The sequence below is a fragment of the Tamandua tetradactyla genome, chromosome 2 (assembly GCF_023851605.1).
Source record: "Tamandua tetradactyla isolate mTamTet1 chromosome 2, mTamTet1.pri, whole genome shotgun sequence".
NCBI lineage: Eukaryota > Metazoa > Chordata > Mammalia > Pilosa > Myrmecophagidae > Tamandua > Tamandua tetradactyla.
Genome location: NC_135328.1, coordinates 85589652 through 85616044, shown reverse-complemented (window position 1 = coordinate 85616044; position 26393 = coordinate 85589652). Strand labels below are relative to the sequence as shown.

The 26393-nt window shown below is 36.0% G+C and overlaps 1 long non-coding RNA gene and 1 pseudogene across 3 annotated transcripts in view; one reads left to right on the top strand and one right to left on the bottom strand.

The window, feature by feature from the left end:
• The first annotated feature begins 12529 nt into the window (after positions 1-12529).
• Positions 12530-26393, top strand: part of LOC143660990 (uncharacterized) — a 29211-nt gene continuing 15347 nt past the window's right edge. For 2 of the 3 annotated variants that reach the window (XR_013164368.1, XR_013164366.1), the window contains exons 1-2: positions 12530-12652; positions 14772-14925. This is a non-coding gene — a long non-coding RNA (uncharacterized LOC143660990). The remainder of the gene's footprint in view (positions 12653-14771; positions 14926-26393) is intronic. The other variant, XR_013164371.1, reaches the window with a different exon arrangement.
• On the bottom strand, positions 15211-16507 carry LOC143675099 (N-acetylgalactosamine kinase pseudogene; annotated as a pseudogene).

The window sequence follows — 26393 nt, the reverse complement described above, 5'->3', positions numbered from 1 at the left end:
CTATTACCTGTAGATTTTGTCTAGAATGCTATTTGTCTAGAATGTGCTTCATGGAGTTGCACATTGAAAAAACAGCTCCATCTGCAATATTGAGTGTCAGCATGAGTGCCTCTCTATTTGTATTTTTATTTGAAGCATCAATTTGTTTTTGTTTTTTTCATTAGGGATGATTGTCTCCCATACTTCAATATTGGTTCCTCCAAAATATTACTTCCTAATTATTTAAAACCTCTGCATGTTTATGTATGTGTTATAGAAATGCATAATCTTTATTTGAAGTCAGTCCATTCAAAATACACCCTTCAGTTCAGTGGAAATACTTACAATTCCTCTTTCATGAAGCATTAATGGAGAGATAAATAGTAACTCTAATGCATTTATAATGACTTGAAGAGAGTATAACATTGCATACAAATCATCAATGCCTTCTTCTTCTTCATTGTTATGTACATATATACTTTTCATTTTTAATCTCTCATTCTGACATCTCATCAGCATTTACTAGTAATATTTACCAATCTCATCAATAAAAAATCCTTTAGAGTCAGTTAAACTGTCTTATTGTTTTATTTTACCATTCCATTTTGCATCTCTAGTTTGAATCTCACCCTCTACTTACCCCTATTTACTTATTTGCTTAGACCATCTTATGTTCTTCTGTTCATCTTCACTGATCTATTTCCTTACGATTCTTAAACCACTCCATAATCATGAATGACACCAAAATCCAGTTATCAAATCCAAACCAGAGAAGCCTCAGGTCCCTCATTTATGCTATCACAGGCACTAAACTAGTCCGACACTCTGACCTCTTTCCAACAACTTACAGCAGCCTCATAAGTGGTTGTCTTAGTTTCCTTAGCTGCTAAAAGGAATACAATGCATTGGGACCGCTTAACAATGGGAATTTATTGGCTCATGGTATCAGCGGTCAGAAAGTTTTTTTCCTCCCAGTGTCAGTATTTTGGGGCTGGTCTGCAATCTTTGGAGTTTTTGACTTTCCATCACATGGCAATGCACATGCCAGCACAGCCTCCTTCCTTTTCTGGATTCCATGGACCTCCAGCTTCTTGCTTCTCCCATGGCTTCTTTTTTTTCATGCCCAATTTCCTTTGCTTATAATTACTTCAATCATACTTGATTGAAGACTGCTGTCATTCAGTTTGGGCACACCTTAATTAATAACATTTTCAAAGTTCTATTTACAAATGGGTTCACAATCATAGGACCAGGGTTGGGACCTAAACTTGAGTTTTGTGGAGAACATGTTTCAATCTTCAGCAGTGATTTTGCTTCTTTCTTGTCTCATACAAACAATTTCTGAAACAAGAACTAGACTGAGTTATTTAAATGCAAATCTAAGACACATGAGAATTTGAATAATGGCATATTTTGAAGCAAGATATGGCAATTCATTACGACTTTTATTTAAAATAGATGAAGGTCACTATGAAATACCTATGCTTAGGTATTTGTAGAGTGCTTAAATATCTAAAGAATACCTAAATACCTCTTATATAAAGTAGAAATACCTATCATAAAGTAGAAATTCCTCACTGTTTTCTAAAAATGTATTTTTAGGAGGCTTATAGTCTATGGCATATGTAATGTAAATAATACAAAAATAAGAAACAAGGAAAATGAAATTGAGGAAGAAGAAAATAAACCACCCCCAAATAACATCTTTTCAAAAGAAAAAAAAAAGGCACCATGATGTGTTTTTTATATTTTTAGACAAAGTTTCGGTAAGGGCATGGATTTTTGGAACTACAGTGTCTGTACATTCAAGTCATGTTGTAACTTGCACTTCGGTTACCTTGGAAATCCTTTTTACATGTTGACGTCTCAGTTTCCTTGTCTTTAAAATTGGAGAGGGAGGGTGGTGGTGATAAAATGTTATCTAAAAAAAAATCTATGGAACTGTGCAACACAAACAGTAAACCCTAAGTTAAACCACGTATAAATTACTATTTATAATTAAGAGTGCAATTATAAAAATATGCTTATTCAAGATGGTAATAATAGGATGGTATATGGTAATTCTGTATTTAAAAAAAAAATTTATCTAACCCCCGGGAGTTTTAATGAGTATGTGAGAGTTAAAAGTGTTGATGCAAAGCTTTTAATGTGTCCCTGACATACTGAAGTACTTTATTATTTTCATTATTATCAATATGGGTATTGAATTAAAAGAGATGCTATTTTTTTTTCCTCTCCCAAATTCCTGAATTGGTACAGAAAGTAAAGTAAGGGAAAATCATTTTATAGAAATCCTACTTAACATACCTATATGGTCATGAACTTCAGGCATGTTAGAAATTAAAAATTAAAACATTGGTGTGGATGCAGTGTGCAAAAAAGCCAGCAACCTCACAACCCACTTCTACACTCATCTGCTCCACCACCTTAGATGTTCCTTATTTAATACTAAGGAGTTTTCTCCTGGGTTGATAACGTTGGTGGTTTCTTCTCTGATTGCCATTTGACTGCTGCCAAACCTGAGATCCAGGGCTATCATTTCAAATCACAGTCTGCCCACCATATTTTCCTGAGCTCAAATTTCTTTTCATTTTTTTTACAATCATGCTCTTTCTCAAGGATTTCATACCATAAAAAAAAATTAATTGGATTATTTATTTCCTAATCCCAAGTATGCAGGAACATACTTAAAATTTTTGTCTGGTCCATAAATAAGCTTACTCCATGTTCTCTTTTCTCTTTCATTATCATCACTGGCAGCACGTTAAAAAAAAAAGATGAACATATAAATTCCAAAAAAAACATTTATTATGGTAATTTGGTATGGAGAATGTCTCTTGGCCCTTTTAGAATCTATGTAAAAAGACAAATTGCATGTGGGGGTTTCCTCATATTCATTCATCTATAAAAGAATCATCCATGGAAGCTTAGAGTAAGAGCCCACGTAAGCCTATCGTGGTATGGATTTATCACAGAATATCATTTATTACACGAAGTGGGCCTTGTGTTAGTTATAAAATAAAGACAGCTGTAGCACAAGAATGACCATCCAAACACTATTGCTCAGTGTAGAGAGCTGTTTTTTGTATATGATATAACATTTTACTTCCATCTGGATGGAAAACAAAATGACCTTAAATAAAATCTGTTGATTTATGGACATGCTCAGGAAAACACACATTTTGAACTGAAAGCAAAATAACCGGCAGGAAACTCTACAGGAAAAGTCACAACAGAGGGCTAAGGTCAGTCTTATGGGCGCATGTATCGACTTAGTCTGATATGAAGGATTTTGAGCATATTATTTGTCAGAGTACCTAAAACTCCGCCATTCAATATCTTTATTTCAGATGTTAAAGGTTTTCCTTTCAATTATCTCCTATTAAAAAATAAATGTCCTTGATAAAATCAATACACACAATTTTAAAATAAATCTTATATTTTAATAAGCTTCATTTTATATAACACTAGCTTTTAATAATTGTCTGGTGCAACTTTTTATATAAAAGGATCTCCTTTCATTTAATATGCATAGAGAAAAAAGGTTTTGCATTGATTGGCTCATTATTACAGTAATACTTTTTTTCTGAAATCAGACTTCCTTATAAAATATCAACTTTAGTAAAATTCAAGTTAAGCCTAACTTCTTAAAATAATACATCAATTTTAAGGTAGCCATCTAATCTTATATTTTGGCCATTTTTGTTTGGTGGCAATGAGACAGTATGAAATTCTAACTTTCCCTGGGATAAACATAGTGAAAAGGAACAAGAATGAGATTATATTTTAAAATTTATTATCTTAAGTAATAGGAACTGATTTTTTTTTTTCCACATGGGCAGGCACCGGGAACCAAATCTGGGTCTCTGGTATGGCAGGTGTGTCTATGCTTAAAATTTCGAATATCTATTTTCAACAGGAGGAAATCTGTAGTGAGAATCAAGTTGCATTTTGCATTTTGGATCCTTTCTTAACATGGAATAAATTTTATTAGATAATGATTTAGGGAAGCATTAGTCAATCACATTTTTATGTTATACAAAAAATATAAAACCATATTTTGTTCAGCCTTCTCCCACACTGAAACTTCTGATTAAAGAATCTAATGGATTATGGTAAAAACATGTTGGAATGTCTCACTCTATGGTTCAATAATGTACTCCAGTAGGAATGGAAAGCAAGGTGGGCAACTTTTGAGAGATTGCACTTTCGCAGCTAAGTTCTTAGTCTTCTGCTACTCAGGGGAGTAGGGTCAGAGCGCTCATAACAGTGGATCACCTTGGACACAAAGTTGACTGTCAAATCGCAAGCTGTTATATATAGTGCTGGACATTTGCCACAGTCTGTCAAACATGTGTCTCACATTCTCATTTAAATGTGCATTCAAGGCATGTGAAAATTGGTGAAATTTAATAAATTGAAATTCTGGAGAGCAAAGTTATGGTAATTAAATAGTTGAGGGGAGTTATTCATTCAGCTAAGAAATTGGGATATCGCTGATCCAGATGATAGAAATGGGATATAAGCACACACATTTGCAAAATGATCATTTTGATTAAAAGAATTAATAATTGCTTCAGCTTATTATTCTAAATCAACATTTATGATTGCTCTTTCTTTTGCAACCAAGGGTAAAATTACCAAACAGAAAAAATGTAAAGCCTCATGAAGAAATGGTTTCATTCACTAATGCATAACTTCCTGTGAAGGGAAAATATTTAATGAAGTCACTGAGAATGTTAAAGTAGATGAAACAGAAAGGGAATGATAACATTTCCATCAATATAAATGGCATTAAATTTGGCATGTGGAAGAAATAAAAATAGAAATCAAATGATAAGTACATATCATGCAGGGACTCTTATTTTTTTATCTATGAGTATAAACAATTTCTGTTCATATTTTTAATGGGTAAAACTATGATGTTTACTTTTTTGATAAACGTTTTTTAGCAAATATAATTGATAATTTTTCATTTTATATATTAATGAACTAACAAAGCAACTTTTGAAAGTGAAAAAACAGTAATAAAGATATTCTATAAACAAGATCTTTTAAAATTGAGTTAGTAATAGGAAACTAGAAACTCTTAAATGTTTATCTTTCCTCTGAAGTTCACCTCAAAAATGACTATTTTTAAGTATTTTCTATTGTTGTATTTTAAAATAGAGTATTTTGCTTCTGTTTTCCAAATTCCACCAACCATTCCATGTAATTGCTTAATCTTAAAACAGGATAAATATTTTAAGACCAACAAAGCTCTTATTAATACTTTTAAGTTAGTCTACTAGAATTAACATTGCAAAAGTAGCAACTGCTCTAATTTTTAAGAGAATCTTAATTAAAAACTGGACTAATTTTTAATTTTAGGAAAAAGGAAAATTTTCAAGAAAGTTCAAATCTCTTGTTCTTAATCTGCAAATCAAATCCTTAAGAATTACGCAATATCCCCTCTCTCAGAAATTCTTACTTAAAAATTTACTTGGACATGAAGTCAAAAGAGAGTTCTGTTTGCTGTACAATATATCTTATGGACCAATTATATTTTGCCATCGAAAATGAACATCTTTAGTCCTAGATATTCTGAATCCTAAATTATAAGGAAACTTAAGCACCTGCTTAAATTGGTATGATTAAAGCTGAATTTTTCTCATTCATGTTTTAATTAAGTCCTGTACACGTAAGTTTAAAAAACTGAAAGCCAAATTGCATCCCTGCTGTATGATATAGAGAAATGGGAGCAGAAGCTTCATCAACTAATTGAAAAAGAATTTATACAGCCTTGTATGCTGAGCTATGAGTAAACCAATTACAGGCAAATTGAAAGCATTTTAAATGTGATGTATGATATCAGTTAAAATGACTATGTGCAGAAGTAATGTTTATGGTAAAACCTGGGATTTGTTCAGTATTTAAACTTAATGGTCTGTACAAATGCAAGGTGGAAGTAAAACTGTACTTTCAACAAATCTGCTTTTATCAAATTTGTCTTCTTGTCTCAGACTTTGTTTTTGTTAGTATAGCTGTAGCATGTACTATAAACTCATTCTAAATTTCCGCAGCTGAAAAAGAGAAACAATGGTGAAATGATTTATTATCATTCCCTGCCCATTTGGTGCATAACTTTATTAAGGTTGTTTACAGGTTAAAATTTTGAGCACCTTTTCCACCCAATTGCAATTACACTGAATGGTAATAAGCCTACTCAGTCTATTTAATAGAGTTTATCCCTTACAGAAGCTATAGTATATACAGTTAAATCTCATGAATCTCTATTTGGAATGGGCCTCTCATAGAGACAAAGACAAATTTGAATAGAGGAGAGTGTACAGCTTTGGGACGTAGTCACAAGAGTTAATTACCTCTCCAATCTTTTCTGGGTTTTTTTGTTTGTTTGTTTTAATGTTTTGCTTTGGTGAAATTGCTTCCCACCAAGTACATAAAAAGGTTTCTCTAGCACCAAGTTGAAATTCTTCAGCATTAGTTCCAGGAACACATTTTGATCTTCTCCCATACTATATGTCTCTCATTATTCTCAATATTTCCAAAATTATTTTTATAAATGATTTTCTTTATTGCCACACAAGTTACCTATTGTTTCTACCTTGTTACCTTTACAAAATAAGCACTTTCTCCCTTTCTACAGTGTGGCTTCAGGATTAACCTTGTGACTCCTTTCATACTAGTTATGTCCACTCATCTTTCTTCCTCTAGTTTCTTCTCTTTTCTCAACTTCTTTCTGACACACGCAACAGTCTTTTTTTTTAACCATTCTTTTAACTCCATCGTCATGACAAACTTCCTCAGACATACTGCAAGTTCAGCTCCAGACCTGCATTAAAGTTGGCCTATCACAGGGAAGTGGATTACATGAATTTTTTGGTTTCCCAGTGCATGTTAAAATTATGTTTATACTATACAATAGTCTATTAAGTGTGAAATAGCATTATGTCTAAAAAAAAATGTAAATACCTAAATTAGAAACACTGTATTGCTAAAAACAAACAAACAAACAAACAGAAAAAAACCAGTGCTGATCATCATTTGAGCCTTCCTTAAGTCATAATCTTTTTGTTGGTGGAAAATCTTGCCTGGATATTGAAGACTACTAACTGATCGGTGTGTGGTTGCTGAAGTTTGAAGTGGCTGTGATAATTTCTTAAAATAAGACAACAGTGTAGTTTGCCACATCGACTGATACTTCCTTTCACAAAAGATTTCTCTGTGGTATGCCATGCTATTTCATGGTATTTTCCCCACAGTAAAATTTCTTTCTAAAGGAAAGTCAATCCTTTCACACCATACTGCTGCTTTATCAACTAAGTTCATGTAACATTCCGAATGTATTGTTGTCATTTCAGCAATGTCCACAACTACTTCATTGGGGGTAGATTCTATCTCAAGTAACCACTTTCCATGCCCATCCATAGGAAGCAACTCCTCATCGATTGAAGCTTTATCATGGTACTGTGGTGATTCAATCACATCTTCAGCCTGTACTTCTAATTCTAGTTCTTTTGCTAGTTCTGTCACATCTGCAGTTATTTCTTCCACTGAAAACTTGAACTGTTCAAAGTAGTCCATGAGGGTTAAAATCATCTTCTTCCAATCTCCTGCTAATGTTGATATTTTCACCTTCAACCTGAAATAAGAATGTTCTTAATGGCATCTAGGATGGTGAATCATTTCCAGAAGGGTTTCAATGGGCTTTACCCAGATCCATCAGAGGAACCATTAACTATGGCCCTCCAGCCTTACACATGAACTTCTTGAAAAATAAGACTTGGAAGTCAAAATGACTTCCTGATCTATGGGCTGCAGAATGGATGTTGTTTTAGCAAGCATGAAAACAGCATGAATCTCATCAGACACCTCCATCACAGCTCTTGGGTAACTAGGCACATTTTCAGTGAGCAGTTATATTTTGAAAGGAATCTTTTTTTTTTCTGAGCAGTAGGTCTCAACTGTGGGCTTAAAACATTTAGTGAACTATGTTGTAAACGGGTATATTGTCATCCAGGCTTTGTTGTTCCATGTAAAGGGCACAGGCAGAGTAAATTTAGCATAATTCTTAAGATCCCTAGGGTTTTCAGAATGACAAATGAGCATGGGCTTCAACTTGAAGTCACCAGCTGCATTAGCCCCTAACAAGAGAGTCTGTCTGTACTTTGAAGCTTTGAAGCCAGTCATTGGCATTTCCCCTCTAGTTACAAAACTCCCAGATGGTATCTTGTTCCAATATAAAGCTGTTTCATCTCATTGGAAATCTGTTGTTTAGTGTAACCACCTTCATCAATTCACTTAGTGTGATCTTCTGGATATCTTGTTGCAACTTCTACATTAGCACTTGCTGCTTCATCTTGCACTTTTATGTTATGGAAATGGAGTTTCCTTAACATAAGGAATGGAGTTCTTTCCTTAAACTTCATGAACCAACTGTTGCTAGTTTCAGACATTTGTTCTGAAGCTTCCTTATATTTCTCAGCCTTCATAGAATTGAAGAGAATTAGGGCCTTGATCTGTATTAGGCTTTGGCTTAAGGGAATGTTGTGGATGGTTTGATCTTCTATTTAGACTATCATTTTTTTCTCCATATCAGCAATGAAGCTCTTTTGCTTTCTTATCATTTATGTGTTCACTGGAGTAACACTTTAATTTCCTTCAAAAATTTTTCCTTTGCATTCACATATTTGCTAACTGTTTGGTACGAGAGACCTAGTTTTGGCCTCTCTTGGCTTTAGATATGCCTTTCTTACTAAGCTTAATAGTTTCCAGCTTTTGATTTAATATGAGAGAAGCATGAATCTTCATTTCATTTGAAGTTAGAGGCCACTGTCGGGTTATTAATTGGTATAACTTCCATGTTGCTGTGTTCCAGGAAATAGGAAGACCCAAGGAGAGGGAGAGAGACAGCAGATTGACTGGGTAGTGGAGCAGTCAGAAAACACACACATATCAACTAAGTTTGCCATCTTATATAAGCACAGTTTGTCTTGTCCTCAAGCAAGTATGCATTTACAATAGTAACATCAAAGTTTCCTGTTCACAAATCACCATAACAGAAATAATAATAGTGAAAAAGTTTGAAATATTGCAAGAATTATCAAAATGTGAACAGAGATGTCAACTGAACACTTGCTGTTGGAAAAATAGACTTTCTTGATGCAAGGTTGCCACAGGCCTTCAATATGTAAAAAACACAATATTTATGAGGTGCAATAAAGCAAAGCACAATAAAACAAGATGTGCCTATACTTTTTATATGCTAATATTTTCTCATCATCAAAATTAGCCCCTTCAAAGTCCTTTGAAGGACTGGGGAAAAAACATGGAACTATTAAAATTTCCCACCTGGGAAACCCCTGATACCCTCTCTAACACTAGGGAATTTCAAATTAATAGGCTAAGCCCCTGATCTTGAGGCTTGCTCTTATGAAACTTATTCCTGTAGCAGAGACACTAAGCCCACCTATAATTATGCTTAAGAGTTACTTCCAGAGAACTTCTTTTGTTGCCCAACTCTGCAAGGAAAATCATAACCCTCCTCCCTACATGAGACATGACATCCAGGGGTGTGAATATCCTTGGCAAAGTGGAACATGACTCCCAGGGATGAGCCTGACCCTGGTACTGGGAGATCGACTACACCTTCCTGAACAAAAGGAGGAAAAGAAATGTAACAACATGAGGTATCATTGGCTAAGAGAGTTAAAGTGGAGTCAAGAGGCTATTCTGGAGGCTACTCCTATGCAAGTTTCACTTAGATATTGCTAATCGCCATGGCTGTTAAGCCATAATCAACATCATTCCTGTTAACAATAAAGAACACCCAGGGCTGTATCTGAGATCCTACTAAAGTTGCATGCTCTAAGTTTATTTTTCATAAACCAAAAACCTTCAGATGTTTCCTAGGCCAGATAAGTCCTGAAAGCCAGAGGTCCAGCCTCTCCAAGAACATTATCCCATTCCATCCCCATCCCATATTGTTGGCACCCCTTTTCAATATGAAAAAAGTTAGAATGGGCATACCCCAAGCATCCCTAAAGAGTAAAAGAAGGATCAAAGGGGAAGGAGGAGTTATAGCAGAGAAGTTAGGATTTAAAAAATGAGGACAAGTGCTGAATCGCATTGATATTTCTTTTTATCCCCAGTGTCTTGGAGTAGCTAAAGGAAAAACCTGAAATTGTGACACTGTAACTCATACCAACTTTTGAAATCTGTCTTATAACTATTCCTTGAAATGCACTTTGAAATGTATTGCCTTTTTGTATATGTATTCCCAGTTAAAAATGTTTAAAAAAAATTAGTCCCTTTGAAGGGACTGCATGTTTTCCTGTAATCTTTTCCCTTTTTAAAACCTTGGAGGTGTTTCACAAAGCATTTGTAGAATGGAGTTTTGAATTAGTTTATTCAGGTCCCTTCATTAATTTATTTGAGGGTGTGATAGCAACTTTGTGATGTTTATTTGTATGAGTGAAAGAACGGTAAATCTATCATGTAGATTTACCATTAGGAGCTATCCAATATGACTTTTAATCTATTTCTATAGAAGAAAATGGGCACAACATGCTTTTGTATAGGCTACTTAACATTAATTTAACGTGTTCATGTTGAAAAAAATCTATATATTTGGAAATATAAAGAATAATACAACTCATTGAAAAGATTATAGAAAAGTAGAGTAACTTACATATGTAAATGGACAAATGCCAAAGTAAAATTATTATACATTGAAATACAGTACCCTCCATAGGAAGATAAGCATTTAGGAATGATCCAAATTTAGTGTTGTTTTAGACACAGGAAGATAAGGAGAAATAACTTTCCAAGCTATCAAAATGTAGAAAATGTACGAATGAGAATTTCGGTGTGACCCTTTAGGAAACTACAGATATTCAGTGCTAGTAAAGCAAAATACATTATTTATCTATCTATCTGTGATTTCTCATCTATCTATCTAACACATAATAGATGATATAATCAAGTTTATAATTACAATATTTATACAATGCCACTTATCTTTTGAAAATAAAAGATCTGTTTGAGACATTCCAACATTTTTCAAGAGTTACCTCATGGTAGCAGAACAGGATAGAATAAAGATGTACTTATATTTTATCTTATAGATTCCTATAATTTTAATTATAACAATAAATGTGAATGCATATAATTATAATAATTTTAATTGCAAAACTTTGAGCAGATAAGACAAATAGCTTAAGAGCAATAATCTCTGAAGTGTATGTTTATAGGTATAATTATTAGGGTGGCAGTTATATGATTATGCATTTGTCAAAACTCTTCAAATTATGTATCTAAGATTGGTGAATTTGCATGTAAATTATACTTCATAAAGGAAATTTAATTTTATTAGTGTGCTAAATTATATTGGATACTTCCTGAATGTCAAAACAGCATTTAACTCTTGAGATACATATATGATTTTTAAAATCAGGTATAACTAAGGATATAGAGAATAGGAAGGGGTTTTTCCTAGGTTGGAGGAGTTGATTAGATGTATTGTGAAGTACTGTTAATTACATGAGTTAATCAGATTATTAAGTCTTCTTGATAGATCGATTGACATATATATATATATATATATATATATATATATATATATATATATATATATATATATATATATAATAACCATCTTTATTCTGTTAATATGTCTTGTTTTGAACTCTACTTTGTAATTAATACAACCACACCAGCTTTTGGGCTTAATGTAAGCATAGATGGATATTATACATTTTTCCACAAACTTTTACTGTAAACCTGCCAGAATCTTTATACTTAAAATGCATCTCTTCAAAACAGCTTTTAGTTGAATCTTGCTTTTTAAATCCTACTTACATTTGATACAATATTGAGATGATTGAATTTATCTTGCCATTGTGCCATGCGCTTTCCATTTTTCTCTCTATTCTCTCCCCTCTGTTATTGTGTTATTGTTATGTCATTCTGTCTCCTCTACGGTATTTCAACTGCATTGTTTTTCTTATGTTTTAGAAGTTTCTTCAGGGATTAAAATATGGAAACTTAATTTATCACTGCATTGCATAAATTAATAATACTGTTTCATCACTCCAAATACAAAACCCTCTCTTTATCTATTGATGTCAAATATTTTGCATATGCATCTGCTATAGGCCCTAATAAAAATCCTTTAAAATCTTGTATAGCACAGGTCTCCTAGCAACAAATTAGCTCTTCACACACCTTATAATTCACATTGTTTATAAATAAAACTTTTACTTTAGAACAGCCTTATATTTCAAAATAATGGCAAAGATCATACAGAGAGTTTCCATAAACACCACACTCAGTCTTCCCGTGATTAAAACTTGTGTAGTTATGGTGTTCAACTGTTTGGTCAGGTAAGTACTGGCCTGATTATCACTGTGAGGATATCCTCAGTAAGCTGATTGCATCTATGGCTGATGACATTACAATGACTGAGGAGTTGCCTTCAACAATGAGAGGAGTCTCATCCAATCGGTTGAAGGCTTTAAAAGGACAAGTGATGATTTCAATAGTCAGAAGAGAGAATTTCCATCTCTACTTCAGCCAGCTGGGTCCTCCTGGGAAATTCATCAAAAGCCTTCATTGGAGTTCCCAGCTTGCAGTTTTCTCTACAGAATTTGGACTTGCCCATTGCCATAGTTGGGTGAGCCAATTTCTATTTTAAAATCTCATGGTATTTACATTATACGCATACACACACGCACATTTTGTTGATTCTGTTTCCCTAGAGAACCCTGACTAATACCATAAGCATGTTATGGTTGTTACAGTTAATTAATGTTGATACATTATTATCACCAAAAGTCATATGTTATTAAGAATTTCTTGTTTCTACCTAATGTCCTTTTTCTGTTCCAGGATGCCATCCATGATACCACATTGCATTTAGCTATCATAGCTTCTTAGGCTCCTCTTGGCTGTGGATGTTTCCCAGACATTCTTTGTCTGCGGTGACCTTGAAAGTCTTGAGAAGTGCTGCTCAAGTACTTTGCAGAAAGCGCCTCAATTAGAATTCCTCCAGTAATTAGACGGAGGTAGTGGGATTTGGGGAGGAAGATTACACAGATAAAGGGCTGTTTTCTGCACATACCAAGGACGCATGCTGACAGCATGACTGATTGCTGTGGGCATTAGCCTTGGTCGCCTGGCCCAGGCAGTGTTTAAGTTGGTTTAGATTTCTCTATTTGTAAAGTGCTTTTCGTACTTTACTCTCTGAGAGGAAGTCACTATTCACAACCTACTCTCAAAGAATGGGGAATTATCCTTCACCTTCCTGTGTGCAGAGCATCTACATAAATCATTTAAAATTCTTCTGCAAAGGAGATTAATCTCATTTCCCAAATTTACTTATGTATTCAATCATTTGATTATATCTACATGAATATTGTTCATACTTTGATTTATAATGTACTATTGTTTTATTGATTCTGTCGCACAAATTATTTGTTTACCCACTGAGGGCTCTGAGGGCTGCTATGGCCCTTTGTTATACTCTATCACCCTGTTTTTTCTTTGTTTTAGCACTTCTTTACTGTCTGGCACTATAGGGTGCGCTGCGCTTACCTAGCGAATTTCCTTCTCTAGGCCTAGAATCAACCAGTTCTTTAAGAAACTCTGTTTCCTTTTATTGGAGAATGTTATTACTAACCAAGATCTGTGCATAGGCATTATAGTTAACTCTGAGGTATTATTTCTTCTAAGGTTTCTCCCCTGACAATGCAAGGAAATATAAACGCTGTTTAGTACAGAGACGGAGGGAGAGAGAGAGAGAGGGAAAGAAGGCGATTTATATCTACTGTAAGCTAGACATGAGTTCATATTGATATATTTACAACTCAATTCCATTACCACATGAATGGTTCTCACCTTTTCTCCTATGTGTCTATAAACTCCCATTCCCACAGTGAGAACCTGCCTCCTACCCATCTACTGTCCGTTTAATTGTTCTTTTCCAATATATAATAGTACCAGAAGTATAAACCAATACTTTTGTCACAGAGAAAGAGACTTTGGCAACTAGAAGATGGGGCGGGTATACAGTTTCTTTTGTTTTCAGTTTTTTCTACTCATTTCCAAAGTTACTTAAGTCAGCAACTTTCCCAAAATATTTCAGTGAGGAGTGTTTTATATATTGCCACAGAGTTAAATTGTTTTGTCACATTCTGCACTCCATACTGGTATCACCCAATATCAGATGATTATCTAAAATTTGCATCCATTAAGGGAAATTCTTTGTCTTGTAAAGTTTTTCATTTTGAAATGTTCATATTGTAATGTGTCCATCATTACAGTATTATACAGAATAATTTCACTGGCCTAAAAAGAAATGCTATACTTCTCCTCTACCAGACCCTTAGCAATTACTGATCTCTTTGCCAATATGGTTCATCTTTATAGTTACCCCTTTTCAAAATAATTTGGATCATATAGTATGTAGCTTTCTCAGACTTTTGTCTTTTATTGTCAATATGCATTTAAAATTCATCCATGTAGTTTCATGACTTGATAGCTTATTTCTATTTATCACTGAATAATGTGGATCATATTCCTTCATAAAGGTATACCACAAATTGTTTTTCAATTTTTCTATTGAAGGGCACTTAAATTACTCCCGGTGTGTTGGCAATTATGAATAAAGCTCCTGTGAATATCCACATGTAGGGTTTTTTTCCTTAATGATGTGTTATTTTAATATTATTATTAAATTGAAGCTGAGGTTGAGAGAGAATATGCATGACTTTGCTATCTTTCCTCATAAACAGCTGCAGAAGACTACACCTTTGAAGAAGAACATAAAGAGAAACAAGAACTAAACTCCATTCAAGAATAATGCATGCAATTCAATTATTTTACAGCCTTGTACAATTTAATTGTAGTACTAGATCCAAGAATACATTTCATGAGAAGTAATCAGTAGTAAGTGTATATTTTACCATTCATCTTTAAAATTTCTTAATCAATAAATCTCAGTAATTATTCCCAAAGACTTGTCCAAGCAGAATCTTGGGTCTTATTAGTAGAAAACATATTTTAAGATGGAAAAATAATCATTATGAAGCATAAAAAGATTTCAACATTTCTTTGGAAATACATCTTGATAATAGCCACTGTTCATCACCATACAAAAAAGAGGATTAATTCACTGTGGCATAGGGAGTCCTGACATCTCCTAAATGCCCAAAATAGTTTCTCTGAGATTGTTTACATTGTCCAGGGTTCAAAGACCAAGGTACCACCTCCAGGGCTGGAAGCAAACAAGCTCTGCTTCTCTGATGCTAAGCTTCTAGTGCTCCTCTGGTAATAAGCTTCGTGCACATGTGCTAGGAAGCTGGGCAGCTTGTCAGCAGCTACTTTTGATTCTGTGCAGCCTCCCCATCCTACTCCAGTAAGTCATGACCCTTGATTACCAAACTTCCAACTGATGTCCACCAGCAGGTCCAGCTCAAGGCAACTGCATTCATGCATGTCCCAGCAGCTCACATGTCTTTAGTTCATTAACGCCCCCAGTATCTGGACCATGTTGTCAGAGGCTTCTTCACATACCTTCTTAAACTGGAGCACACGAGCCACTTCACTGCATACATGCTTCACACACTGGTAGAGTTTGAAGATGAGCACATCTTGAATGTTTGAACTCAGACTTTGGGTCCGGAGTTTCTGCAGGCTATGCTTAGACAGCTGCAGACCTCCTCAGGGCTCTATGGTTCAGGGGGAAGAGCATCCTCTATGACCAACAACATCTCTTCCAGACTGACTTTTCCTTTGGCCTGCACCTTCTCCAGCCACAGTAGTTCATCCCATTGCAGACCTTTGTTCTTAATCAGGAGCTTTGCAGCCAGGTGACAACCCATCACCCTGATACTGAAATGAAAGTTGCTACTTTTTATTCATTACCACAAAAGCTGTTGGCAATCACAAACACTGCTCCACTTAGGAGTTTCATATTAGTTGCCCTCAGAGGACTAAATTCTATTAATGTGGTAATTCCTTCTTCTGCAATAAATGATATGGACTGGTCTATGCCTCCTCCTTCAGTGCCAAAATAACGTTCACTCTTGGTGCAGATTTCTGCAAGTTCTGCCTTGGATAGGTTCATTCCCAGTGCCGTGAGTGGTACCAAACCAGCACAACAGATCAAAGCAATGGAGCTGGCGAGGCCAGAACTTGGTGTGATCTTTCCGTCTACCAGGCAATTCATTCCAGTCAGGTTATTAAGACCAAAGTGTTTCTGAATTCCTTTAAATCCACATAGGGAATAGTTGTGCCACAGAGGCATAGTTTTGTCAATCTGAATGTCATTAACAGTAGTGCTGAAGTCTGTATTGGCCAGCTGGATAGTGTGTGTTTTCACAGCTTCTACAGCTATCAGCATATCTTGTTCTACAACCATAAGAAGAACAGAATAGCTACAGTGACCTATATGCTCTCCTATTATGTTGATTTTTCCTGGTGCTCGAACCTAAAACTTGGGAATGGATCCAACCTTACAATAAAACATGTCCTTCAACTTCAACAATCTGGGATGTTCTGCCACCTGGGCTGACACGTGGCAGGGCACTCCATAGCTATACTTAACCAGACCCTTCTTTCTTTTGCAGCTTCAACTGGCAAAAGCCCACATACAGGTTTTTGTGTGGACATAACTTTTCGAAAAAATTTGGCAAATACATAAGAGTGTGATTATTATATTGCATGTTAAGACTATGTCTAGCTTTGTAATAAACTGCCAAATTATCTTCCAAGTCGACTGTACCATTTCACATTCCTACCAAGGATGTCTGAATGTTCCTGTTTCTTCTCATCCCTGTCAAATTTTCTGGATTTTAGCCAATCTAAATGTATGTCATAGATACTCATTATTTTAATTTGCAACTCCATAATGACAATTATGTTGAGCATCTTTTCATATGTTTATTTGTCATGTGAATATCTATGTTTTTACGAGATGCCTGCTCAGATCCTTAAATTTAGTCAGAGATTTTTCAATTAGGTTGGTTCTTTTCTAATTTTTGAGTTTTAAAATTTCTTTGTATATTTTATGTGTATGTATATATATGTTTTGCAAATATATTCTCTAATTGTGTAACATTTTATCAAGAAAAATTATCCTTTTTTCTTTTTTATTGATCATGCTTTGCATTGTATTTAAACACTCATTTAAAGCCAAAGTCACTTCGATTTTCTCCTATGTTTTCTTCTAGGTTTTATAATTTGTATTTTAAATTTAAGTATTTAGATGTATAATCTATTTTGACTAAATTTTTGTGAAAGGTGTAAGTTCAGTGGTCAGTGTCTTTTTTTTTAACTTTTTTGCAAATGGAAATTCAATTGTTCTACCACCATTTGTGAAAAACACTGTCTTTTCTTCATCGGATTGGCTTTAATCCTTTTCCAGTCGACTATACTTGTGTAGGTCTGATTTTGAGCTCCGTATTCTCTACCATTGACCTATGTGTCTATTCTTTCACCAATACCACGTTGCACTGAAAATTGGAGCTTTGTGGTTAGTCTTGAAGTCATGAAATGTGAGTGATTAAATGGTGTTCATCTTCTTTAAGGTTGTGTTGGCTCTTCTTGTTCTGCTTTTCCTTATAAGCTTTAGACTCCTTTTGACGATCTCTTTCTTGTTCTAAGGACAGGAATGATGGCTTCTAAGCTTTTAAGTCGGAGCTGAACCTGGAAGTCTTTCTCTTTTTTTGTCTCTCTCTGTCTTTTAATTGAATATTGGTCATAGTGTGTGAAAGTAGAATGGAACCTGACATGAATAAGATTTATACTTAGAAATGGGCATGCTTCTTTTACTATCAGATCATCACTGCAGGTTTTGAGTCAATCTAGACGGCATTTTAGCTGGGTTTGAGGATTCTCACTGTTAAAGTTTCTGTGAGTGCACAGCAAGCTTCGAATTCCTACTGTGATCACAGCTTCTGCCTTGTGCTTAGTATGAGGTCTGAACTGCCGGTGAGTTTAACTAAGTATTCCTGCTCAGATTTCCGGATGTCTGAACCACGGGAGTGACTCTCTGTATTCATGTCCCTCCCCTAACAAGAGTCCACAGGCTTGTTAACTCCTTCAAGGCTCATAATGAAGGCAGAAGATTCTTAATTATCTGACTTCCTTCTCAGTCTTGGACAGGCTCTGTGCATCTGAACTTCATGGGTAGGATTAGCTCACCATTCTTATCTTTTCCCCAATAGCAAGTAACTTCTGCACCCCTACTCATTGCCAGATGCAATGCTAGCAGATTTCCTGACCCTACTAGGGTGGCCATCTAACTCTGCCTGGTGTCAGGCTGGTTTGTCTACTCCTGTCCTACCAGCAGCTGTCCTTTGATTTGTGCCTGAGGACGGTCTGTACACAAATGATGTTCCTATGTGGTATTTGAACAGTGCCTTTTACTCACGTATGATCTAGAGCACTGACAGTGTTTTTCGAGTTTTCAAATTGAGGCAGGCCCTGCATACTAGCACCATGGTGGTTGGGGTAGGGAGTGGAGGTAGCTCTAGCAGGCCTCCTGCTTCACACCCACTGCTTCTTGGCCCTTGGAAAAGACTGATGAGATTGTCTATATTCCTCTTGTGTACAGAGTTTCCCGGATTTCAAGTGACTCTAAACTGTCATACTAGTCCACTCTGGGATATAAAAAATATATATTTTTTAGCTGTTTCCTTCTTGCCAGCTTTTATGGTGGACCCCTCTACTTCACATGCTCTAACAAAGGTGAAATAGTTTGGGTGTCATTGGGATTCAGTAAGCATAATTGTATCTTTAGATATCTGTCATCATTATTTGGCTTGTTCTAACTCCTAGAGTGGAAGACATTCTTTTGCCACTTTTACACCCGAGAGGAACTAGTTCTCTTAACTTTATATTTAAATAATAATATTTTCCTTATTTTCACTTCTATTAGTTTTAATTTTCCTTGTTCCTACACTTAATTTTTTTCTAAAAGTACATATTGCATTAACATATGCAATCAATTTGAATTCCCTAAAAACATGTAGTAATTAGAAAACACCCTCACTACACCTCCTGCAATTGTACTCATATGCTTATACAATACTTAAGTGTTACATTTTCCAGTCCCTTAAAGAAACTTTTAATCTTTTTCTTCCCATTGACAAGTTACAGAAATCCGTTTCTTTATTACAGAGGAACTTTTAGAATGCCAGTACAGTCCTGGGCATGGTGTTAAGTGATGTGAACATATAATAAAACAACAGAATATCCTCACTTTCAAGGGAATCTACCTAAGTATGGGAAATAGAAAATCAAATCACTTCCAGACCGGTTGGCATAGGCAGAAAGGTTGGCCCAGGGGCAGATAGTCAGAAGTTCTATTTCTGTTTGAAGGCATAAAGGAGCTCCATGGAGTGGAGAGATTGTATCTTGAAAGGAGCTCTATAAAGTATAGAGATGATGTCTTCACTTAGTCATACTAATTTCTAGAGGTTAGAATGTCAGGCATTCTAATTTTCATTTTCATTAATTGTGCAGCTGAGGTCTAAACTATAAGATACATGTGTTTGGATACTGAATATTGGCTTATTTTATGCCTAATATTATCAATCTTTGTTAAAAAAATAGTCAAACCACACCTAAGGATGTACATTATCCTCAATGGACACAAATGAAAACACTTCATTTGATAACCACCATTCAACTGCCTGAAAAACATTCAATTCATTCATGAAATAACCTCGAAAAAATAGCAATAATAATGGAATTTTTGAGATTAACAATAAACCATCATTGATAAATGATGTTTCATCTACACGTTTGTTTACACTGTCATAAGAAATGATGAGCCATTCTTGCAGTTATTTCTAACTTTGACTTTTTTCCATGTTTTCATTCATTTCATCCAAACTCCCGCGTTCTGCCATGTTATATAATTCGCTATAGTGGTGACAACTGTTATTTTTCACTTTATTGGGAGATAAAAACAATCACTTTGAGCCAGCCAGGCTGTCACTTCCCGTTGCTGTGGGTTAGCATGATCTGCCATCCAAAATTAACCGCCACGTTAGAGGAGCCACGATGATCATGAATGGCGTCATGGTAATAGTCAGTACAAGTCTGGCATTTGCTTCTGGAATCAATTACTGCCAAAGACATCCTACGCCAAGATTTCTAGCAAGGGAATCTGCAGAACTATAGTGAATCAATGTAAATAAAGAATGATAAGTCTTAAAGGCCAGGATGTCATATAATCCTATGGTTATGTGCCTCAGAGTTTAAATCAATATGACTTTAAAAGAGTAGAAATGTCAGGAATGTTCAAATTTAACCATGAATGATGAAAATGTGTTGGTGGTAACAACTCCGAGAAATAAACCGCTTGCTTTGGGAGAAAAATAAATAGTGCAATACATTAAAACAAGGCTTTTCTTGAGTAGAAATGTGTGTGTGAATGTGTCCAATGTGTGTGGTTGTGTTTTATTTTTTTTGCATGCTTTGTGGTGGAAGTCTCATTTCATTCTTTTTCCATATGAATATCTCCTTATTGTAGCATCATTTGTTGAATTTTTGTTTGTTTAGTTTTCATTTGTTTGCTTGCTTGTTTGTTTGGGAAGTGTGTGGGTTGGGAATCGAACCCAGGTCTCCCGCATGGCAGGCGAGAATTCTACGACTGAACTACCCTTGCACCCACAGGTTGTGCATTTTTAAATTACGTACTTAGAGAGGTAGCTTCCACAATATTCAAAAGGAAAAAAGTCAACAATAGAGCTTCCGAGTAATATGGTTTCACTATGTTATAAATAAATGGAGCAGTAGTGTGAAAGAAATTTTAAGTCTAACCTTCAAGTTGAGTTTATAGGAGATTAAGGGACTGCTGCTTTTTTAAATTTATGATTTTGGATTAATTTTAGACTTATCTTAAAAAATAGTACAGAATCCCAGCATGTATTTTAGCCAACTTTCCCCAATGATAATGACTTATATAGCTATAGAATGTTATTAAAACCAGGAAATTGACATTGGTACAATTCTACTAAACTGCACACCCTATTCAGATTTCACAAGTTATTAAAAGTACTCATTAAAGAAATTGGTATATAGTGCTATGAAATTATACCACATGCAACCACCACCACAAAGAGGATACAATACTCTTCTGTTACCACGGAGAAACTCCCTCATGCTATTTAATTATAGTTACACTGTCTCCTCCACCCAGTTCTTAGAAAATATTAATCTGTACTACATTACTGTAATTTGCTATTTAAGAAAATTACTATTATGGATTGAATTGTGTACTCCAAAAAGATTCATTCAAGTCCTAACCCCAGTCCCATGAATATAATCCTATTTAGAAAGAAGATCTTTGAAGATTTTACTAGTTAAAATGAGACCAAACTGGATTAGGTTATACCTTAATTCAATCTACTTGGTATCCTTACACAGAAAAAGAATTTGGACACAATCAGTAAGAGACAGAGAAGAGACAGCCATGTCACAGAGGCAGAAGCCTGGCCTTGCTGACACCTTGAATTCACATTTCTAGCTTCCAAAATTGTGAAACAATAGATTACTATTGTTTAAAACTATCTAGCTTGTGGTACTTTCCTAAAAGAGCCCCATAAAACTAAGATATATACATGGAATCATACAGTATAAGACTTTTTGAGATCAGGTTTTTTCACTTAGCATAATGCCACTGAAATTCATGCAAGTTGTTGAATGTATCAATAGTTCTTTCACTTTTATTTCTGACAAATAGTACATTATTCAGGTGTACTATAGTTTGTTTATTGACTCAGGATATTTCATTTTATTCCCCAGTACTTGCCTTGTATATACAAAATTACAATGTAAATTCTTCTAATTTTTTCTTGTGATCACAAGTATTCAGTGTTCTAGGGAAATACACAGGTGAAAAACTACTGGGGTAAATGGCAGCTGTATATCATGGAAGAAAATTCCAGCCTGTTTCAGTGTGGCTATACAATTTTATGTTCATATCAGAAATTAATGAGAGAACTGGTTGCTCTATATCCTCATCAAGACATAGGATTGTCTGTATTTTTTGCTTTAGAAAAGTGGGGGGCTGAATAGCCTTACTTTTTACCTGATCTTAGTGGGAATACCTTCATTTGAGCCTTTTGATATCAAATATGATGTTAAGTGTAAGTTTATGTGAATATCGTTTTATCAAGCTGTTGGGGATCTCTTGTACTTCCAATTCTCTGAGGTTTTGTCAGATGAATATAGAAAAATTTGCCAAATGCTTTTTCTGCAACTGTTGAAATGATCAAATGCTTTGCTGTTTTATGCTATTGCTATAGTGAATGAATGGATTGATTTTGGACACTTAATTCTTACATTTCTCAATTAACAAACTTGGGCATGATTTATTGCTGGATTGAATTTGGTAAAACTTTATCAATCATTTGTACTTATATGCTTGTCTTAATGAGGTACGCCAGTCTCTAGTTTTTTTGTTTTTTGTTTTTCTCTTTTAAGTTCTTTCTCTGGTATTCATATGGGAGTAATGCTGGCTTCATAAAATGAGTTGCAAAGTATTCTCTTAGTTGCAGTGTTCAGGAAGGATTTGTAGAGAATTGTTAGTGTTTCTCCCTAAAAAGTGAGGTAGAAATTTACATTATACTTCCTCCTGGCCTTTGCTATTGTAGTCGATCATTTTTACTTATACTTACATTATAAAAACCGTGCAACAAATTTTCTTTATTTCATTAAAATTACAGATTTTAGGAAATTTTAATAATAAGAATTTTTATGTGCTTCATTCCTTTGTATAGCTTCACATTTCTATTTGGTACCAGTTTCCTCTGTTGATGGCTTCCTTTAGCATTTATTTTAATGCAGTATGTCGAAAGATAGATGCTTTCAGCTTTTGTTTGTTTAAAAATATTTATCTTATTTTTATAATAAACTATTTTATAACAGATTAAAATTTATAGAAAAATTCCACAGAATACAGAGAGTTTCCATATACCTCCCCCACACACTCAGTTTCTCCCCTTATTATACATTTGATGAACCATTATTGATGTATTATTAGCAAATAAGGTTCATAGTTTGCCTTAGAGCTTATTCTTTATGTTACAGTTCTATGGGTTTTGACAAATATATAATGTCATGCAGCAGCAATTATGATATTATACAGAATAGTTTCTTGTTCTAAAATGCTCTGTGCTTCTTTTGTTCATTCTCCTACAAATACCTGAACCTGTGGCAACCATTGATCTTTTTAGCATCTCTATGGGGTTACCTTTTCCAGAAAGTTTGTAGACTTTCAGATTGGCTTCTTTCACTTAGAAATATGCATTTATTTTTTCATGGGTTAATAGCTCATTTCATTTTATTGTGGAATAATATTCCCTAATGTATTTGTCCGTGGTTTATTTATCCACTCACTTATTGAAGCACCTTCTGGTTCTTTCTAATTTTCAGCAATTAAGAATAAACATTGCTCTCTTTCTCCGCCGGCCCGCCACGCGGCGCCCAAGCCCCGCAGCGGCCGAGCCGCCCGACCTCCTTCTCCCCTCTCTTTCTCCGCCGGCCCGCCGCGCGGCGCCCAAGCCCCGCGGCGGCCGAGCCGCCCGACCTCCTTCTCCCCTCTCTTTCTCCGCCGGCCCGCCGCGCGGCGCCCAAGCCCCGCAGCAGCCGAGCCGCCCGACCTCCTTCTCCCCTCTCTTCCCCCTCCTGCTCCGGCTGCTCTCCAACCACCACGGTGCCCTCTTCCCCCGCCTTCACCGTGCTCCTCCGCCACCAGCCTCGACAGCCTTGCCGCCCTCACCTTTCCTCCTCCAGAGCAGCTACTGGGGGAGTGGAGATAATACAGAGCAGCTCCCGGAGCCACGACGGAGATCAAAGGGACAGCGGACCCCATCCTGGAACGGCTGACTATCTGGGAGAACCAGCTCCGGTGAGATCACCAAGGGGCACGGGCTTTCCTGGGTGGGACGACAAGCGACCGGAGTCCCTCCCTTCCACCTTCCTGGGCCAGCTGGTAGAATTGGACAGGCGGTCCCCTTAGGCCGCGGCGGCTGGTGCCCCCACCACACGAGGCCCCCCGGAACAACTGAGATAGTTGGGTCGGAAACCCCCAGACTGCGGAGAACAGTGACCGGGGGATCCCTTCCAAACACGTGACTCCCCCGTCAGCTGGGAACAGTGTACTCTCCCGGGCTGCGACAGCTGGCGCCCTCCCGCCACGCTTGGTGCCCCGCGCCGACTGGCTAATTTGGCCGGACGCTCACCTGTGCTGCGACGGCCGGCGACCCTCCCCACGTTTGGAACCCCGGGCCGGCTGGCATTCTTCCAAGACGCTTAGGTTGCCGAACCTCCCCTACGGCGAGAGTTTTCCAGAGTTGAGGGACCCACAGCAACTTTCGCTGGTGGAACCCACAGACAGGCGTGTGCCACGAGCGCCACCTACTGGGCAGGATAGGAAGAACAGAACCCAGAGATTGCACAGAAAAATCTTTCAAGCTGTGGGGTCGAACACCCGGGGAAATCTGACTAAATGCCCAGACGCCAGCAGAAGATAACGGATCACGCTCAGAAAATTGAACATATGGCCCAGTCAAACGAAGAAACCAATAGTTCAAATGAGATACAGGAGCTGAAACAACTAATGCTGAATATACGAACAGAAATGGAAAACCTCTTCAAAAATGAAATCGATAAATTGAGGGAGGACATGAAGAAGACATGGGCTGAACATAAAGAAGAAATAGAAAAACTGAAAAAACAAATCACAGAACTTATGGAAGTGAAAGATAAAGTAGAAAAGATGGAAAAAACAATGGATACCTACAATGACAGATTTAAAGAAACAGAAGATAGAATTAGTGATTTGGAGGATGAAACATCTGAATTCCAAAAAGAAACAGAAACTATCCGGAAAAGAATGGAAAAATTTGAACAAGGTATCAGGGAACTCAAGGACAATGTGAACCGTACAAATATACGTGTAGTGGGTATCCCAGAAGGAGAAGAGAAGGGAAAAGGAGGAGAAAAACTAATGGAAGAAATTATCACTGAAAATTTCCCAACTCTTATGAAAGACCTAAAATTACAGATCCAAGAAGTGCAGCGCACCCCAAAGAGATTAGACACAAATAGGCGTTCCCCAAGACACTTACTAGTTAGAATGTCAGAGGTCAAAGAGAAAGAGAGGATCTTGAAGGCAGCGAGAGAAAAACAATCCGTCACATACAAGGGAAACCCAATAAGACTATGTGTAGATTTCTCAGCAGAAACCATGGAAGCTAGAAGACAGTGGGATGATATATTTAAGTTACTAAAAGAGAAAAACTGCCAGCCAAGACTCCTATATCCAGCAAAATTGTCCTTCAAAAATGAGGGAGAAATTAAAACATTTTCAGACAAAAAGTCACTAAGAGAATTTTTGACCAAGAGACCAGCTCTGCAAGAAATACTAAAGGAAGCACTAGAGTCAGATACAAAAAGACAGAAGAGAGAGACATGGAGAAAAGTGTAGAAAGAAGGAAAGTCAGATATGATATATATAATACAAAAGGCAAAATGGTAGAAGAAAATATTATCCAAACAGTAATAACTCTAAATGTCAATGGACTGAATTCCCCAATTAAAAGACATAGACTGGCAGAATGGATTAAAAAACAGGATCCTTCTATATGCTGTCTACAGGAAACACATCTTAGACCCAAAGATAAATATAGGTTGAAAGTGAAAGGTTTGGAAAAGATATTTCATGCAAACAACAACCAGAAAAGAGCAGGAGTGGCTATACTAATATCCAACAAATTAGACTTCAAATGTAAAACAGTTAAAAGAGACAAAGAAGGACACTATATACTATTAAAAGGAACAATTAAGCAAGAAGACATAACAATCATAAATATTTACGCACCGAACCAGAATGCCCCAAAATACGTGAGGAATACACTGCAAACACTGAAGAGGGAAATAGACACATATACCATAATAGTTGGAGACTTCAATTCACCACTCTCATCAATGGACAGAACATCTACACAGAGGATCAATAAAGAAATAGAGAACCTGAATATTACTATAAATGAACTTGACTTAACAGATATTTATAGGACATTACATCCCACAACAGCAGGATACACCTTTTTCTCAAGTGCTCATGGATCATTCTCAAAGATAGACCATATGCTGGGTCACAAAGCAAGTCTTAACAAATTTAAAAATATTGAAATCATACACAACACTTTCTCGGATCATAAAGGAATGAAGTTGGAAATCAATAATAGGCGGAGGGCCAGAAAATTCATAAATACATGGAGGCTCAACAACACACTCTTAAACAACAAGTGGGTCAAAGAAGAAATTGCAAGAGAAATTAGTAAATACCTAGAGGCAAATGAAAATGAAGATACAACATATCAAAACTTATGGGA